The sequence below is a fragment of the Rhinatrema bivittatum genome, chromosome 1 (genome assembly GCF_901001135.1).
Source record: "Rhinatrema bivittatum chromosome 1, aRhiBiv1.1, whole genome shotgun sequence".
Lineage (NCBI taxonomy): Eukaryota > Metazoa > Chordata > Amphibia > Gymnophiona > Rhinatrematidae > Rhinatrema > Rhinatrema bivittatum.
In genome coordinates, this window is record NC_042615.1 from 455648855 (window position 1) to 455668245 (window position 19391).

Consider the following 19391-nt stretch of genomic DNA (forward strand, 5'->3'; position numbering starts at 1 on the left):
GTGGAGACGTGTTCATTAAAAATGCCTGACTCAGGCCTAGTTTCGCCACATTCCAGTGGCTGCCTCAGGGGCTACAAGTAAACATATATAAATAGAATAAATCATAAATACATAAAAAAATCATAAAATGATTAAAATGATAACTAAAAAACAGACTTACATACAATTAAAAATAATTAAATAAAAACAAAGATTAAGAACCTCACATAGAAACACAATGATAGAACAGATATACCATAAAACAGATCACGTATGTTGGGAAAGGAGCATATGAGTAACATCGTAAATATTCATAAGAGACCTATACATATAAATAAATATAAATTATTCAAAAAAACAAAATGGGGTAGATTTTCAAACAAGGCGCGTTGGCGTACTTTTGTTGGCGCTCCAGGCGCAAACAAAAGTACGCGGGATTTTAGTAGATACGCGTGGAGCCACGCGTATCTGCTAAAAACCTGGATCGGCGCGCGCAAGGCTATTGATTTTGTATAGCCGGCGCGCGCCAAGCCGCGCAGCCTACCCCCGTTCCCTCCAAGGCCGCTCCGAAATCGGAGCGGCCTTGGAGGGAATCCTCTAACGCCCTCCCCTCACCTTCCCCTCCCTTCCTCTACCTAACCCACCCGCCCGGCCCTGTCTACACCCCCCCCCTTACCTTTCTCCGGGGATTTACGCCTCCCGGAGGGAGAAGTAAATCCCCGCGCGCCAGCGGGCCTGTTGCGCGCCGGGACGCGACCTGGGGGCGGGTACGGAGGGCGCGGCCACGCCCCCGGACCGCCCCGGACCGTAGCCATGCCCCCGTACCCGCCCCCAAAACGCTGCCGACACGCCCCCTAAACGCCGCGACGACCGGGCCCGCCCCCGACACGCCCCCCTCGGAGAACCCCGGGACTTACGCGAGTCCCGGGGCTCTGCGCGCGCTGGTAGGCCTATGTAAAATAGGCTCACCGGCGCGCAGGGCCCTGCTCGCCTAAATCCGCCCGGTTTTGGGCGGATTTAGGCGAGCAGGGCTCTGAAAATCCACCCCAATATTTTTAATACCTTGAATTTGAAAACACTGATAGTCACAATGGAATTCAAAATGACATCCGCAGTATAGACATATCTGTAAAAGTCATAACACTAATTTGAATGTGTTCAAAAAACAGGAGAAAGAATGAAAATTGTTTAACTTGGAATGTGAAAATGACACACCTTATATGAAGTAAGTATTGCTTAAACATCTGTTGGTTCCATTCACTAATGGTTCCACATACTGCAAGCGATTCAAAAAAATGTGTTGATATATTTCTGATATAATCATGCCAAATACTGAACAAACTGTAAATCTGTATTTTTAAAACTAAATATTTGAAAAGCTATTCTTAAAAATTGTTAATATTCAGTTCAATAAAAAAAATATATCTGCCAAAATGCAGCCTTAATAAGGATGACTTGTATATTAGTGATAGAGGTGCAATGTAATAGTGAAAGTGAATTATATGCTAGCGACCACAATGTGTTGTTCGCAAGATTATTTGTTAATAAAGCTAAATCAAATGAAAAGAGAAAAAAAGGGAAAGCTAGAGAAAAAAAGAAAGAAAAAGTGGGAGGACAATTTAAAACCTCTAGTTAAACACTTATATTAGTGAATAGTGACAGACAGTTATTGTGCATCAAGAACTAATTGTGGCAAAAAACTGTATAGTACTACAATTGAATAAAGGTGAGAGAAAACTGAAATAGTGCGATGGAGTACAGAAAAGTTGTGAAACTCAGTCTCCCTATTGTATTAAATATCCACTATAGTGATATATATATATCTATCAGCAAATTAAATCACAAAAAGTAATCAAACGTATATATGAAAAAAACATTGACTTGTGAATTTAGCGGTTAGATGCAGAAACCATACCGGAGAGAACTAGGATAAGAGAAACGCTGCTACCTTGGCAAATTTGCAAAAACAGAATTCAAACCGAAGCAATTCTAACATTGCTGATACCACTCTGAAGAGCTCACTGAAAATACTAATCAAATGTGAATGTAAATAGCACAGTATATATATATATACTAATTGAATCCAGCAAACATAACATAGTAAACTGAATAGGAGAAACGCTACTAACATGGCAACACTTACAAAAAAGAAAGAGCAAGTATCAAAATGGAGCAGTGCTGAACATTACTGATAACACATAGAAGTGCAAAAAGCTAACAAACAAAAATGAAATAGTGTTTACCATTCTCTGCAGATCAACACGGACCGTCTCCTCTCTTATCAATACAGAAAATCAGATCGGTCAGCTCACTATTTAAAGTTCATTTTGGAGCCAAAATCCCTGAAAAGGGGCGTGGTTAGATCGAACATAAATTTAAAAAAACAGGTTTTATATATTGTTTGTTGGAAATAAAGAGCAATCTTAGTGTGTATATTGAATAATTTTTGTGCTCCTACCAACTTATTACTTTGGAAGGTTTGGAATGCTCCAGTCAATCACTCAAAAGAAGGGGAGTGGTTTAACTCAAAACAACTTTATTAGCCAAACAAACCACAAAGAAAAACGGCAGCAATCTAAAAGTGTATAACAAAGTCAGCACTACTTCTCTCTTTGTTTAAAGATGTTAGATTAAATAATGGCAACTGTGAACATATGCAAAAAATATATTCCAATGATTTTGATAAGAAAGGGGGATTAGAGAAAACAATAAGAAAATAAAGACAGGAAAAAAGAAAAATGAAAAAGGGGAGAAAAAATAATGGCTTATATATGTGCTTGTAAGACAATTCAAGCATTCTTATTTTTTTAAAAAGGTTATATATGCGTTAAGAGATCTAGTATGTGTGAAAAAGCTATGTGCAAAAATTGGATATTAGAATGAATGAGCATAATAATGACTAAGGGGGTCATTTTCCAAGGAGTTACTGCGAGTGATAATTCCGCAATTCGTGCTAACAGCCGTTAATGCGATTTGCAAATTTTTTATTTTGTATTCAGGGGGTGGAGTAAATGTAAAGTAGGGAGGATTTATCGTGTGCCGCAGTGTTAGCGCGGCCAATAACTACACATCTTTCATTTGCGTTACATTGTGCACTAGAGGCCGGTACATTTTTATCGTGGTTCACGATAGGCCTGTTTCAGTATGAGAGAGAGAAAGAGAGAGAGAGAGACTTGCTATAATGCCTCCTCCCTAGACAGGTATTTGTATCCCTATGGAGGCCCACCTAGTAACTCGAGGTGAGGGTTAAGTATTAGTGTAGGGGGGTAGGGGCCACTTTGACATTCAACGTGAGATGTACAAACAGAACAGTGGTCTCTTGTGAAGATTTGCTGGCCTTCGGAGTGAGGAAACTCACTCCAAGATGAGATTTGGGCAAGGTTCTCTCAACCTAGCTTGAGGGACTCTCTACCTGGGTAACATCAAGCTAGGTTGAGAGAACATTGCCCAAATCTCATCTTGCAGTGAGTTTCCTCACTCCGAAGGCCAGCAAATCTTCACAAGAGACCACTGTTCTGTTTGTACATCTCACGTTGAATGTCAAAGTGGCCCTTACCCCCCTACACTAATACTTAACCCTCACCTCGAGTTACTAGGTGGGCCTCCCATAGGGATACAAATATCTGTCTAGGGAGGAGGCACTATAGCAAGTCAGTCTCTCTCTCTCTCTCTCTCTCTCTCTCTCTCTCTCTCTCTCTCTCTCTCTCTCTCTCTCTCTCTCTCTCTCTCTCTCTCTCTCTCTCTCTCTCTCTCTCTCTCTCATACTGAAACAGGCCTATCGTGAAGGGCAATTGTTAACACCTCATTGCTGCCAGCTGGCTAATCCTCCTGCACCTGTTCTTTATCTTTGTGGCAGCTGCAGGACCCAGTGTGGCAGAAACAAACCCTGAATGGCTGTACAACACTGGGCCCCTCCCTCTGAGCATCCTGCTTCATGCAGGCCTCCCGCCCAGCCAGGGGGCACAATAGCATGTCTCACCAGCATAAAGGCAATCACGGCCCCTGCCTCTCATTTTTTTACCTCTTTCATTTTTTACTTTCTTTTAAATAAGTGCAATGGGTCTCTTTGCTGCAGCAAAGAGAAAAATCAACGGAGGTCACCGAACCCTGGCCCCAAAACAAATGGCGACCCAACAAGTTCAATTTAAAAAATAAAAAAACTCTACCTTTGAAGCCCTGCCAATCTGCTCCAGCCCCAGGTAAATATTCATTTTATTTATTTATTTATTTATTTATTTAAGGGATACCTATGTATCTATTACAAGATGACTAAATGTTTTCTTTTTTCGTAACAGGAGATATTAATGTCATGTCTGAACATTGGAGCTCTACAAATGTTCCACCTGAGCCTTCCCTTCTACTTCACCTCCTCCACTTTGCACCGCAACTGATCACACTTTATAACCCGTAGTTGGACATGGGTTGTACAAGCGCTAATTAATCCCCTTATGCAATAAGGGGATTAGCGCCTGTACAACACATGTCCAATGCGGAGTGAATGTAATAGCGCTCATCACATGCAAATGCTTGTGATTGAGGCTATTAGGCATTCACTCCAGATGCAAAAAAAATAAAAAAATGTGCATCTAGGATGCACATTTAGGGGCGGATTTTAAGAGCCCTGCTCGCGTAAATCCGCCCGGATTTACGCGAGCAGGGCCCTGCGCGCCGGTGCGCCTATTTTACATAGCCCTACCGGCGCGCGCAGAGCCCTGGGACTCGCGTAAGTCCCGGGGTTCTCCGAGGGGGGCGGTCCCGGTCGTCGCGGCGTTTTCGGGGCGTGTCGGCAGCGTTTTGGGTGCGGGTACGGGGGCGTGGCTACGGCCCGGGGCGGTCCGGGGGTGTGGCCGCGCCCTCCGTACCCGCCCCCAGGTCGCGGCCCGGCGAGTAAGAGGCCCGCTGGTGCGCGGGGATTTACGCCTCCCGGAGGGAGGCGTAAATCCCCCGACAAAGGTAAGGTTGGGGCTTAGACAGGGCCGGGTGGGTGGGTTAGGTAGGGGAAGGGAGGGGAGGGCAAAAGGAAGTTCCCTCCGAGGCCGCTCCGATTTCGGAGCGGCCTTGGAGGGAACGGGGGTAGGCTGCGCGGCTCGGCGCGCGCCGGCTATACAAAATCGATAGCCTTGCGCGCGCCGATCCAGGTTTTTAGCAGATACGCGAGGCTCCGCGCGTATCTACTAAAATCCAGCGTACTTTTGTTTGCGCCTGGAGCGCAAACAAAAGTAGGCCTATTCGCGGAGTATGAAAATCCGCCCCTTAGTGATCAGAAATTAATGCCTGCCTGGAGCAGGTGTTAATTGCTGAGCATTCCTTAAACCAGTACAGAAAAGCAGAAAAAAATGTGAAATTAAGTAGGAGGAAAAGTAAACTAAATTTAACCAAAAAAAAAAAAGCAAAAAAAAAAAAAAAATGCAGGCAGTCAGGTGCAGGAAACGGACACTCAATTGAGAAGCGTCCTTTTCCTGAACCCCCTGGCTGTGCGGTGTTTAGGTTTTCCTAACCGGAGGAGGGCTGACACATTCAGGCTCTCCTTAGCAAGGAGGTGCTAGGCACACACAAGTGACCCTAGCGCCTCCTTGCTAATATGAGGCTCTAATTTAAATATTGCATGGTGCCCCCACGGGGTGGGGGGGCCTGGGGACATGTTAAGAAAGTGGATGCTGTCTGTTCAGCGCCTGATTTCTCCACCAAAATATTGCATCGGCCCCAAAGCACTGTCCACAGTTTAACAACCTCTACAGCATAAGATAAATGGAATTCTTTCCAGTTCATGCATCCTGAACAAGTTTGTTCGGTTATGTCGGTTGTGTCTCAGCTGCCTGCTCTTTACTCTCCGATTAAAATGCTCTGCTATTTTCTAGCACTTCTCAGTCAACTGCATCATGACTTGGATGCCACTTTCCCCACCTCCAAGCCCCAATGCATTCCTTACTACCAGGTACAGTGACTGTGCAAAGCACTGGAAACTCTAAAATCCACCATCAGCCACTGTTTTAGTAATAATGGTATGATTATCAGTAAGAAAAAAATCCATTATTATTCATTTCATTGCCTCTTACTAGCCAACCAGCCATCATCCCCTGGATTGCCTCCAAGATATTTTCTGAGGTGTAGCTCTGGGCTAGCTTCTGGGTGTGCAACACAGCCCACAGATATCCTGCTGGTGTACCTCTTGTAGAGCTGCTTTCAGCTAATGTCTCATTCAGTTGCTGCCAGTGGGCTGTGAGGGACAAATATGCATACATTGATTTCATATAGGCCAAATGTCAGTGGTGAAATAGATACTCCTCTCCATAGCCTTTGTCAGAAAAGACTACATAGGGGCTTAGTGACGGCACTGCATATACAGGGTATGAATCATTCAATGACTATTTATTTACTATTTTGAATTCTGCCTTTCAGCCTGCAAGGAACATTGTAATTAAGGACTAAGAGTTGGAGCTGCTACTTAAACTCCCCATTCTCTACCACCATGGTTGCTTGCTGCTGAAGTCAGGGAAGAGGCCGCACTGTTCCAGTCAATCTCCTAGTATTACTCTCCACAGGGTGGAGAGTAATACTAGGAGATTGACTGGAACCTCCCTTTTGCTCCTGATTTCTCAGTTGCTGTAGTTAATGCTGAATGGGCAACCACTCTTCTGCAAGCAAAAATGCTCTATGTTGCTTTTCCATGTGGCATTTCATCAAGCCCAGCATCCTGTTTCCAACAGTGGCCAATCCAGGCCATAAGAACCTGGCAAGTACCCAAAAAACAGCAATGATAAGTCCCTTCACATAAACACACACACACACACACAGACAGTAGCACAGTCATTTGCACTGCACTAGTATATGCATTAGTGTATGCACTATAGAAAGTCAAGAGCATCAGTAAATTGCCTACTACACATAAGTGAGTGATAATATCACAATAAATCCAAAAACAAAAGAGGCACATAGACTATCACTGAAATATTATGAAAAAATTAGTCTGCAATCTGTAGTTTACACTGCAGATCCAATATGTCTGACTGATCGATATAGTAATAATACTGTTGAGAACCTCACCACCAACATTGCAACTGAGATAGTATAAACTGGAGCACATACTGATGTCAGTGGGCCACTGGCCAGAGGCCACATGGAGTAGAATATGTGGTTCTCCAATAATCAATGAAAGCAAAACACAAACCAAGAAAATTAAAAATCTCACCCTAAGGACAATGCAGCCAGTGAGAGTCAGATAATGACAAAGCGGTAATGAGTGTGAGTGACTGACTACTCCCAGCTTCCACCTGCTGTACTCTACTGCTTCTATGTTGCATGTTAGAGTGCCTATGAAATAATGCCCTGCCTTGCCAGGCCTACTTGTCCCTCACAAGACTGACACTAAATCCAATCAATCACCAATTAATACAATGATTAATTTGAAATCTCAAAACAATAATAACTATCTCTCTCAAAAGAATAATTGAGCAGCATGCAACCAGCACCTCCCATAACATATATGTACTCGAGAGTCAAATTAATAAAAAAAACCAAAAAAACATGATTGGCATATTCAAAATATACTTTTGACAATTACCATGTTCCTCTAAAAACAACAAAGCAAGATTGTCGGATTCAATGTATGCAAATCCCAAAATGCCAGCGCCCCTTCCCAAAAAGAACATGGATTGGCAAATTCAAAATGCTTGCTTACTGCTTAGAACTTGTATTGCTATTATGCTTACTTGTGCACACTTGTTATTAGGCACTGGCAGAATGCATCTTCTCTTATAAACCACTTTGAAACTTTGGCAACACAAATAAGTAACTAAAGAAATAGCCAATGAGAATGGAGAAGCATACTAATAAACTACTTCCCCATTTCAAACTTTTTAACTGTTTTGTAAAATGTTACTGCTATTTCAATTTAGTGCAAACAGTCTGTAAAAATGCACACTTTTTGCAACAATGTACATTAACTGGAAATAGTGCATACTAAGGAGGTAATTTTCTAAACCCTTATCTCATGCGCAAAGGGCCTTTTTGTATGCAATATGATGCAAATTAGGGGGGGGAGGGGTCGGCGGTGTTTTCCCTGCCAGCAATAATGTTTCTAACATTATCATTGGCAGTAGCATGCCTAATAGCATCACCTTTCACGGTGGTGCTATTCGGTGCAAAAGCCTGCAGCCGGCACACCACAGTGGTGCGAAGGCTGCGGGCTTTCGCAGGCCTGCCCCTCCTTTGCCCCCCCCCGCATTCTGCATTGAATGATGAATCCTGGCCTAAGAAAAATAATGTACACTAAAATAAAATTTAAAAAAAGTGGTCAAATTTTCTGTCATTTCTGATTATAAAATAGATAATATCTTTGACATTGTATATGTTGAAAATGACTTCACATCCCTAATTATTTATTATTGACATTTTATATTCTACCAATATTCTGTCAACATTGTATATTCTGCCAATAAGATAATTTTTCAAAGTGGCTAACAATGTAAATATTATCAGACAAATTCCAAAGAAAAATAAAAATAAATCAGTCAGATTAAAACATGCATAGCAGTTCATGGAAAATCAAGCATCTGAAATAAAAGCAGTAAAAAATAAGTCTTTACTCAACACAGTCTTATTTTTTCTAATGTTGATGATTTAAATCACAGATGATATGGGTTTAATGTGCAATATTAGATTGTCTTTTTGAAGGCAGTTATTATTTCTTTGATTGTATTTCTTTGTTTTTTTTCATTTTTGAAAAAACATGTGATTATTCTATTTTATTTACTCTATATATATATATATATATATGAATGAAAAAACATATAAATAAAGAATAAAAAAAAATAAAGAAGTCTTTAAATTCTTCCAAAATTGCAAAATTACTCTTTATTCTAAGGGTAACGTGTTCCAAATTAGTGGACTAGCAATTAGAGAATGTGAATGTCCATATGATAATCCTTAAATGAGGAAATAACTAAAATCACTAATAATAATTACTAGGAATGCAAAGTACATGTGGAGACATAAAGTGTATGTAATGATTTGAAATAAGTCAGTCTCTTTTCTTTTAAAGCTTTAAAAATTAACATTAAGCAGCAATAGGCATAGGCAACCAATGACATTGAATTAACTTAGTTCATATGTTTATCCTTCCCACAACCTAAAATTAGGTGTAAAGCAGAATTTTGTGAAACTTCCAAAACAAGTATGTTTTTAGTAGCAGGATAAGAGCTCTAACTAGCATACTAAAATCCGGAAAACATAAAGGTGAATTTTCAAACATTGTGGGGTAAATTTTTAAAAAGTACGCGCGGGCGTCCATGTGCCTGGCTAGGGGGCAGAAGGGTTATGGGAAGGGGACACCCAATTTTATAACACGCATGCGCCGGTGCATGCATGTTGTAAAATCAAGGGTCGGCATGTGCAAAGGGGGTGCACATTAGTGCAACTTGCGCACACCGATGCCAGTGGCCTTCCCCCATTCCCAACCCCCTAACTTCCCTTCCCCTAACCCTCCTGACCCCTAGCCCTAACCTATACCACCCCCAACCTTTGCTTGCCTTTTGCGCCTACCTCCGGGCATTTGCCGTTGTGCCAGCATGTGATTCCCCGGCACAGCGGCAAATGGCCGCTGTGCTGGGAGCCACTGATCCTACCCATCCCGCCTCTGGACCACCCTGCCCTACCCACTCCTCACCCCTTTTACAAAGCCATGGGACTTACTCGTGTCCTGGGGCTTTATGCATGTGGTGGGGCCTTTTTAAAATAGGCCCGGCATGTATAATCCCTCCTATGGGCGGATTTTAAAAGCCCTGTGCGCGTAAATCCTTCTGGATTTACGCACTCAGGGCCCTCGCACGCCGGCTCGCCTATTTTGCAGAGGCCGCCGGCGCGCTTAAAGCCCCGGGACACGCGTAAGTCCCAGGGCTTTCGAAAAGGGGCGGGAGGGGGCGTGTCCGGGGGCGGGCCGTGGCGTTCGGGGGTGGGCCTGTTTGTATAATGTAGTATTTTTGTGATAGTACATGTCTATATTTAAATATAAAAATAAAAAATATATTAGTACAGGTGCATGTTTTTTTTTTGTTTGATTTTTTCAGTTTCACACATAGGGGCGGATTTTAAAAGCCCTGCTCGCTTAAATCCGCCTGGATTTACGCAAACAGGGCCTTGAGCGCCGGCGCGCCTATTTTCCATAGGCCTGCCGGCGCGTGCAGAGCCCCGGGACTCGCGTAAGTCCCGGGGTTTTTCGAGGGGGCGTGTCGGGGCGGGGCCGATCGGCACGGCATTTTGGGGGCGGGACGCCGCGTTTTGGGGGCGGGCCCGGGGGCGTGGTTTCGGCCCAGGGCGGTCCGGGGGCATGGCCGCGCCCTCCAGAACCGCCCCCGGGTCGCGTCCCGGCGCACTAGTGGCCTGCTGGCGCGCGGGGATTTACTTCTCCCTCCAAGAGGCGTAAATCCCCCGACAAAGGTGGGGGGGTGGGTTAGATAGAGGAAGGGAGGGGAAGGTGAGGGGAGGGCAAAAGCGAGTTCCCTCCGAGGCCACTCCGATTTTGGAGCGGCCTTGGAGGGAACGGAGGCAGGCTGTGCGGCTCGGCGTGCGCCGGCTGCACAAAATCGGCAGCCTTGCATGCGCCGATCCTGGATTTTAGTGGCTACGCGCATATCTACTAAAATCCAGCGTACTTTTGTTTGCGACTGGTGCGCCAACAAAAGTACGCGAACGCGCATTTTTTGTAAATCTACCCCATGGTGTGAGAGCCTCTATTTATATGCATGCGTCTGTATATGCATGCTGTACTAATATATTTTTTATTTTTATATTTAAATACAGACATGTACTATCACAAAAATACTACATTATACAAACGAGATAAGTATTATGTTTATTGTTTATCACATTTATTATAGGGCACAGCTTTTTTGACAATAGCATTGGCGCAAGATAATCTCCACACACAAATAAGACAATTCTTACACAGGTAAAGTCATCCATTTTTTACATATTGACATGTACTTGCTCCTTTTGCATTTTACATTTTTTATCATTTTATATGTCCAATGTATATGTTCCAATTTTACATGTATCATTCCATGTGTTACCCTGTGATTGTTTTTATGATTTGATCTTTGTTGCTTTTACGTTTGTTTTTTTAAAACTATGCATTATTTGTGTTTATAGCCCCCGAGGCAGCCCCTGAAGGGGTGAAACTCGGCCTGAGTCGGGCGGTTCAATATTGTTTAATCAGTCTCCTAATAAAGAAGTTCAACGGACATTATTTGGCGTCTATCGTTTGTGTTGCCCACACATTTGAACTTATCCAGATACATATTGGCACTTATCCGGCTATATTCTGATTTATGTGGCTAAACTGTAGCAGACACTGCTAGGCTGGATAAGTCAGAAAAATGCTACTTATCGGTTTAAATAGTGCTTTTCATACTTACCCGGATAAGTACCACTACTTAGCCGGATAAATCAGCATTTATCCAGATAAGTTCGAACGAGCGTGGCTCATGGTTTTTACATGCACGAATATGTGGGCACACATGGGGCAGATTTTCAAAAGCCTACACGGGTAAATCCATTGGATTTACGAGCGTAGGTGGGGATATGCGTGCCGGGCATATTTTAGAAAGGCCCGACAATGCGCGTAAAGCCCCAGGACACACGTATGTCTCAGGGCTTCGAAAATGGGCGGGGAGGGGGCAGGATGTGATCAGAGGCTCCCGGCATAGCCGCCATTTGCTGCTGTGCTAGGGGATCACGTGCCGGCAGGCTGCCGGCATGCACAACCTGCACCTGCCAGAAAGCAGGCGCAACAGGTAGGACAAAGGAACAGGGGGGTCGGGAATGGGGGAAGGCCAAGGGCGTCAGCGCACAGAAGTTGCACAATTGTGCACCCCCTTGCACACGCCGATTCTATAATGTGCGCATGCCAGCGCGCACATGTTATAAAAATCGGGCATCCATGTGTACGCGCTAGTTTTGAAAATCTATCCCATACTGTATGTACTCTTATTTTATAACCTGCTTATACTGATTGCATGCAGGTTATAAAATACAGTAGCAACTTTGCATGCAGCCATATATACATGTAAATGGGTGCACATGAGCAATGTTGAAAGTTATCCTCATAAATTGTACCACAATGCTTTAACCAACCATAGATGCCAATGAAATAAATTGTGCTTGGCAGAATGTACAGTTTTACCTGCAGTTGAATACAGAATTTTTGTGCGCAAACTTTACTACTAATGAAGCAAGGAGTTTTACGCACAAAAAATGTGTGCATAACAATTTGCATTTAGTTAGTACATGGAAATTCCATGCTAATGGACAATATTAGCTATTGCTCTCAGTGCAGAGGTGTACTGGCTTAACTCATGTTTTCTTAGCACCAGAAATTTTACTACAGGTCAGAAGTGGAGTAAAAGCTCCAGGGTTATTGGACAGAAGCAAAGGTTTGGTGCTGGGACCTCTAGTTGATATTTTATCTGCAGAAAAAGCATGTTTTCTGTGCCTAAAGAGGTCCATATTCAAACACGTTTGGCCACTCATCCATCTAAATTCTAGGCAAATAATGATTTAGCCAGAAGTGAGGGACAGTCCTGGGCTGGTCTGGGAAGGCATTGAGTTAGCCAGATAAGTTATTCTGTTAACTCTGATATTCAGATTAAGCTGGATAATTTATCCAGCTAACCCTGATCATCCTGTACAGCTAAGTTTATCTATCTAACTTTAGGTCCATAGCCAGGTATATTCAGTAGTGCAGCTGCACCTTTGAATATCCAATGCTAGTTAGCTAGTGTAAGGGAGTGGCCCTACTCCCCTCCTTAACTTGTGTGGAACCAGGCTAGAGATCTGGTCCACCTTAAGCAGCACAAAGAAAGACTGCTCTGAGGGAGAGATCCTGTTGGGCAGGATAAGAAGTGGAGCTCACCTAGGATCAGGAGGTTCCTGTGTTTCTAGGAGAAGGAACTCCCGAACCCTCTCTAGTATGCTAGTGTTGGGTACAAAGCTGGCAATATACTTGATCTCATATTTGCAAACCATAAGTACTTTAATATAAAATGTTAAACACAATACAATCCCATGGTCTGATTATCATCTAATCAAAGCAGTTCTATTATACAAAAAAAAACAAATAACAAAAGCTCTGAAATTAAAAACATCCAAAAATTAAGAAAGAAAATAAATATAGAAACACTAACAAATGCATTAGAGGTCAAAATTAATGATTTAAACCTAAACAACAGCTATGAAGCATTTGATTCATGAGAAAAAAAATGATCAAAGAAATTGCGGATGAATATAGCCCAATCCAAACAAAAAAACTATGAATAAAGGAAATCAGAGAAAAATGAACCCCTGGTATAATGAACAACTGAAATAGTAAACAATCTTCTAGGAAAGCTGGAAAAAAGATGGCGAAAAAACCCTACAGATGAATCTCTTAGAAGATACAAATCATACCTATCACAATACTGAACTCTAATGAACAAATCAAAAAAAGAATATTATGCAAAACAAATACATGGAATAGCATTCAACTCAAAACTCTTGTTTGAGACAGTTAAGAATTTAATTAAAGACTCTTCTTCACGTCAAACTACAAACATTCGGCCTGATTTTCAAAGGGTTACGCACGCCGGGCCTATTTTCAAAAGGCCCAGTGACGCGCGTAAAGCCCCAGGACACGTGTAAGTCCCGGGGCTTTACTAAAGGGGCGGTCTGGGGGCATGGCCAGAGGCCTCTGACAGAGCAGCCATTGCCGCTATGTCGGTGGATTGCCTGCGTGCACAACTTGCACCTGCCCGGAGGCAGGCGCAAAAGGTAAGACAAAGGTCAGGCTAGGGAGAAGGGAACGGGGGAAGGCAGCGTGGCTCAGTGTGCACCCCCTTGCACATGCCTACCCCTGATTTTATAACTAGCATGCCGGGTAGCGAGCACACATGTATGCCCGCACACACCCTTTTAAAATCTACCCCATTAATTTTACAAAAATTTCACATAATGACTATGCAACAGCACTAACAGAAAAAAATCAAAATGCTAAAACAACAAATCACTTATTCCTACTCCCTTGTAGTAACAGAAGACCAATCTGCACAAGATAAATTGTCATCATTTGACAGAATATTGAAGCTAGAGATAAGCAGAATTATAGCCAAACTAAAACCTGCTACACATATCCTTGACCCATTACCAGCCACCTTGCTGAAACAAGTAAACCAGATAATAACCCCTACAATCACAACACTAGTCAACCTTACCCTTGCAGAAGGTTAAATGCCCCAAGGTCAAAAACAGGCAGTTATAAAACTAATTTTAAAAAATAAATTTTGAAGATCTGATGATTGGGATAACTATCGTCCAATCTCCAACTTAACCTTCATTGTGAAAATTTTAGAAAAAGCAGACCTTACCCAATTAGCGAATCTTCTTTAAGACAAAAATACACTTTATCCTAACCAATTTGGATTCTGGAAAAACTGCTCAACAGAAACAAATCCTACTGACTAGTCCTGATTGATGTAACAGCTGCCTTGACCATAGCCTGTTGCGCTTCGAGGTTGATCCTTGTCCTGGAGCAGTGGAGAACGGCTCCCTGGTAGGGACCAGGGAGCACCTGCCCCCAGGGGGCAGAGCACAAGAGGAGACAGAGGCTAGGGTGAGCTTTACCACTGGAAATCCGAGGTCCCCCAGGTGGAGCCTGTAGGGACCCGGGCCATTTGGACTTAGGTTGGCCTCGCAGGGTCTACCGGACAGGTAGTAGAGAGGCGTGCCCACGATCAGCAAGGGAGCGCATTTGAACTTCCGACTGTTGGCCTGGAGAGGCAAGGAAGGCCCAAACAGCATAGGCGATGATAAGGCAAGGGACAGAGCCTGAATCAGAAGACGTGGTCAATGGCAGCAGAGGTCAGAATCCGAGGATCAGTCCAAGGAGTAGTCAACGAGGCAGAGGTCAGGTTCCGGAGGTCAGATGAAGTCACAAGGCAGGCAGAGGTCAGGATGCAGGCAGTGGACAGGAAGGTCAAGGAACAGGCCAAGGTCAGTACCAGAGAGACAGTCCGAGGGTACTACCTGGGAGGACAGACAGATGCAGGAACAGAAGGATGCTGTAACAAGACTGGAACAAGACTGTGAATGCTGAGGCAAACTAGTACACTTACAGTGCCGACCCAATTGCCAAGGCAAGGAAGTGCAGGCAGGGACTTCCTTATATCGTCCCATCAATCAGGGCATGCCGCGGAGCTAGGACCCGCCCCTGGCCCTACAAGTGGCCCTATCTCCAGTGGCATAGGGGCGTGGCCAACGCTACTGGAGATGCCGAACTCCGGCATGAGGCCTGGTGCGTAGTGGAAGGCCCGGCGACCGCTGCCAGATGCCAAGGCCTAGAGGAGCTTGCGGCTGCCGCTGGGGAGGCCGACCCGTGACCTGCAAAGGAGCTAGCGAGGTGAGCAGGCCCATGCATGGGCCGGGTACACACGGGGTGCGCAACAATGCCTACAGCTAAAAGACATCAGGATTGATGGTAATGTGCTAAAATGGTCTACCTGCAAGGTAACAGTAATGACTTATGCGGTTAATATCCAACTCTCACTAAAAAAGCAAACACTAAATGAGAGAGATGCTGTCAATTTATAATCATGTACAATAACAATACATTTTTATTACAAAAAAAATCCATTGGTACACAAATATACTTAATTCAACAAATATCTCAAATGATTATATACAACAAATAACTATCATATATCTTATATCATCCAAAAAATAAAACCAAAAACTCAAACATATACATTCATCCACATATTTATCCAATTCATATACCAGTCGACCCAAAATGACAATAAATATAACAAAAATGAAAAAAGAAAATATATTTCAGTCTTCAAAAGATGGTTCACCTCATTTCTCGCTGATAGATAATTCCAAGTAAAACTCGACAATCACTTGTCTGATACCTTCCAAAGCACAAAAGGCGTACCGCAAGGATCAGCGCTATCAGTAACTTTATTTAATATGCACATGCTGCCTAAATGCAAATTACTAAGATACCCTGGATTTAATTTCTTCATATATGTGGATGATTTACAATTCTATATCCTTCTAACAAAATCATTTTAAAAAACATCACTAATTTCTGAATATATGATTAAAAGAAAATAAAAACGAGTGCAATGGTAACTCATGATGAACTCCCAAAATAATTTGGTTGAGGCCACAACTCACCAAAATCTATACCCCCAAGGATAGATCTTGGAAGCTACCAATAAATCCCAAGTGAGGGAACTAGTTGTCCAAATCGATAACAATTTATCAATGAAAGCCCACATAAGCAAACTGATTAGATCTGGTTTCTACAAGCTGCAGATTCTGAGGCGATTGAAACCTCTACTAAGCACAACAGATTTCAGAACAGTATTACAATCCAGTATTCTCAAAACTGGATTACTGTAATTCCTTACTTCTAGTCTTCCTGCAAGTCACTTAAAACCTCTGCAGCTACTGCAAAATGCCACAGCTAGACTATTGTCTGGAGCAAGGAAATTTGACCACATCAGCCCAACACTGATGGCTCTGCATTGGCTTCCTGTACAGTCAAGAATACATTGTAAAGTTCTAACAATAATATTCCACAACATTAACCTGAACAACAGTGATCTGGTGGGAATAACATTTAACCCTCACAATCCCCCCCCCCCCCCCCCCGTGAACTCTCAGATCACAGAACAAAGGCCTCCTAGAAATCCTGAACTTAAAAAAATTCTCAACTAGCACAAACTAGAGATAAGAGTGATATCAGTTGCTGGCCCAAAACTATGGAAAGCCATGACAGAGGAACTTCAAACAATATCAGTTAAAAAGAAATTCAAGAGCAACTTAAAATCTTGGCTATTCAATAATGCCTTCCTCTCAACAGAAACACCCAGTTCCCCATGACTCAGATAAACAAATTAGGTTTTGAATAAACCAGCAAGCTCCTATATTCTAGTTATGTTTTCATGTTATATGTCTACCATTATAATATTTCTGTTTATTATGAATATTTGTCCAGCTAGTAACACTCATTATAATTATGAATGTTTCACCTGTAAACTGTTGTGATCTAGTGATTCTCACTTGGAATGATGGTATAGAAAACATTTAGATACATAAATAAAATACCCTGCTAGAAGGTAGGCAGTCTATGTTTGTTTGTGTGTGTGTTGATAATTATTATAATAAAGTTGCTTGAAGGAAGGCTGGAGTCAGTGTGGTTCCTGCCTCCAGCCTATGAAGATTGGCTCAGCTATCCTACAACTGGATATGGACCTCATAAAAAAAACAAAAAACATCTCTCTTTGATGTACCAAGGTAACAGAGAGAAGGGAAAGCAAAAGGCACTTACTGTTGTGCAGAGAATGTCAATCAAGAGAGTGTGCAGTCCAAGGGGCTTCATGATTATCTTGGGACAACCTCTCAGTCATGATTAGGAGTTCCTGCAGTGCTGGGATTGTCAGACCCCAAAATTGAAAGGGGCAGAGATTCAGGAGCTACACGAGCAAGTTTAAGCTGAGAGCTGCAGGAAAGGACTCAGGGAATCAGCAATTCTTGCAAACCTCCCCCGCCCCCACGGGCAGGTGTGTAATTGTCAGCTGGGATGTTAGTGCTTCCCCTTTGAAGAGGTCTTGCAAGGCCATGAGAGGAAAATAGCTGTTCCTCCTGCATCAGGCTAAATTGTTTGAATTCCTTTTTGTATGGTTTGTTGTTTTTTGTTTTTTTTTTGGGGGGGGGGGGGGGAGGTTTTGGGAGGACAGAAATGTAGAGAGACTGAAACCAGCAGTGCCAGGCCAGGCTGTTAACAGTGGTGGTGGGTACACATATCAGTGGTTAAGGGAGAGGGAACCTGAAGATCACAGCAATCAGGAAGCAGGAGGCAGTGGGAAAGCAGCTGTAGCAGGACAGCAAGGAGTAGGAGTCCTGGAGGGAGATCATTCTCCCAGCTGCTTAGTCCCTTCTGCCTCATCTCGGTGCGGGGAGGAAGGGAAACCTGGGCACAGGAGGGGAAGGAATTCAGCCCTGGTTTTAACCTCCCGTTGGGCAAGCTGGAATATTTTCTGCATGTAAACATGTTCTGTGAATTAAGCCTCTTCTGTGCATTACTTGTTTTTGTTTGTGTGCATTTTTTGCACCCAAAGCGCTTGCATGCCTTTAGTTTACTTCATCAGGAGTTTAAACAAAAATGTGCTTGTATGAACTGTTTTAACACTCATCTTTTTGCATTGGCACCGTAAGTTTTGAAAAAAAACCCCAACTGATTTAATCCCTGTTCTTCACTGAGCCTTAAAAGAAAGAGGAATAAAACATTACTCCTGAATTTGTGGTTTCAATCAGCAGTGGAAAAGAATAATAATGCTTGAATAAATCATTTCTAGCCTTATCTAGTATTGGAGTACAGCTGATCTACAAAAATTCAGTTTTAGCTAAATTCAATGCAAGTTTATTAGCTGTCATCCATTTATCTACTTAATCCAGACATAACATTAGTGAATTCAGTGCAGTTTTAAGTGAGGATCTCATAGGAAAAAAAGGAACTGAATATCATCTGCATTGAATTTATAATGTGCTCCATGAGATGATACAATTTTTCCTAGTAGAAATGAATATAAATAAAGTATCTCCTTAGGTTTCTGTCACAAAGCTGCCCAGGGAGCCTATGCAGGGCCCGGAGATTACATTTGCTGAGTCGGTCTTTTCTGATCTATTTAGAGAAATTAAAATGCTTAGAGCTGAGGTGGGCAATGCTGTCAATGATCTCAAGGAAGATATTAAAAGGCTTAAGAGAGGGAGTCACAAAAATGAGATCCTCATTAGAGAGCAGATAGTCTACAGCTTGTTTATATACAAAATGAAAGATATTGATAATCTGACCAAGGATCTTAAAGAGCAACAGGAAACCTTTAAAGAAAGAATTATTGAGTTTCTTCTTTTTTTTTTTTTGGGTCCCTGAACTTGATAAAAAAAAAAAAAAAGAGGACATTGCTAAACTCCTTAATGATCTAATGGCACGTGAGTGCTTGAAAAGAGCTATTAAATTCAAGAAAGCACATAGGGTGCATAGGGTGTAACCTGGAGATCCTAGGCTTCTAAGTATCAAAGTGGCTTGTGTGTATTACAAACAACTCCTTCAAAAGTGTACTAGAGGGAAAGAGTATATTGAATACAGAGGGGAGAAGATTAAAATCTTCCAGGACTTCTCCCGACACACTCTTCAGTGACGGAAGAGCTTTGGCCCCATGATTTCTCTAAGGAGAGATAAAGCTATAAAGTATAGGTGGTGGTGTGTGTGTGTGTGTGGGGGGGGGGGGGGGGTGTTGTTGGTTTGCCTTGTTTTTCAAATATGATGGTAATGACTATCATACAATGGATCCTGATGCCAGTTTGAGATAGCTGATTGC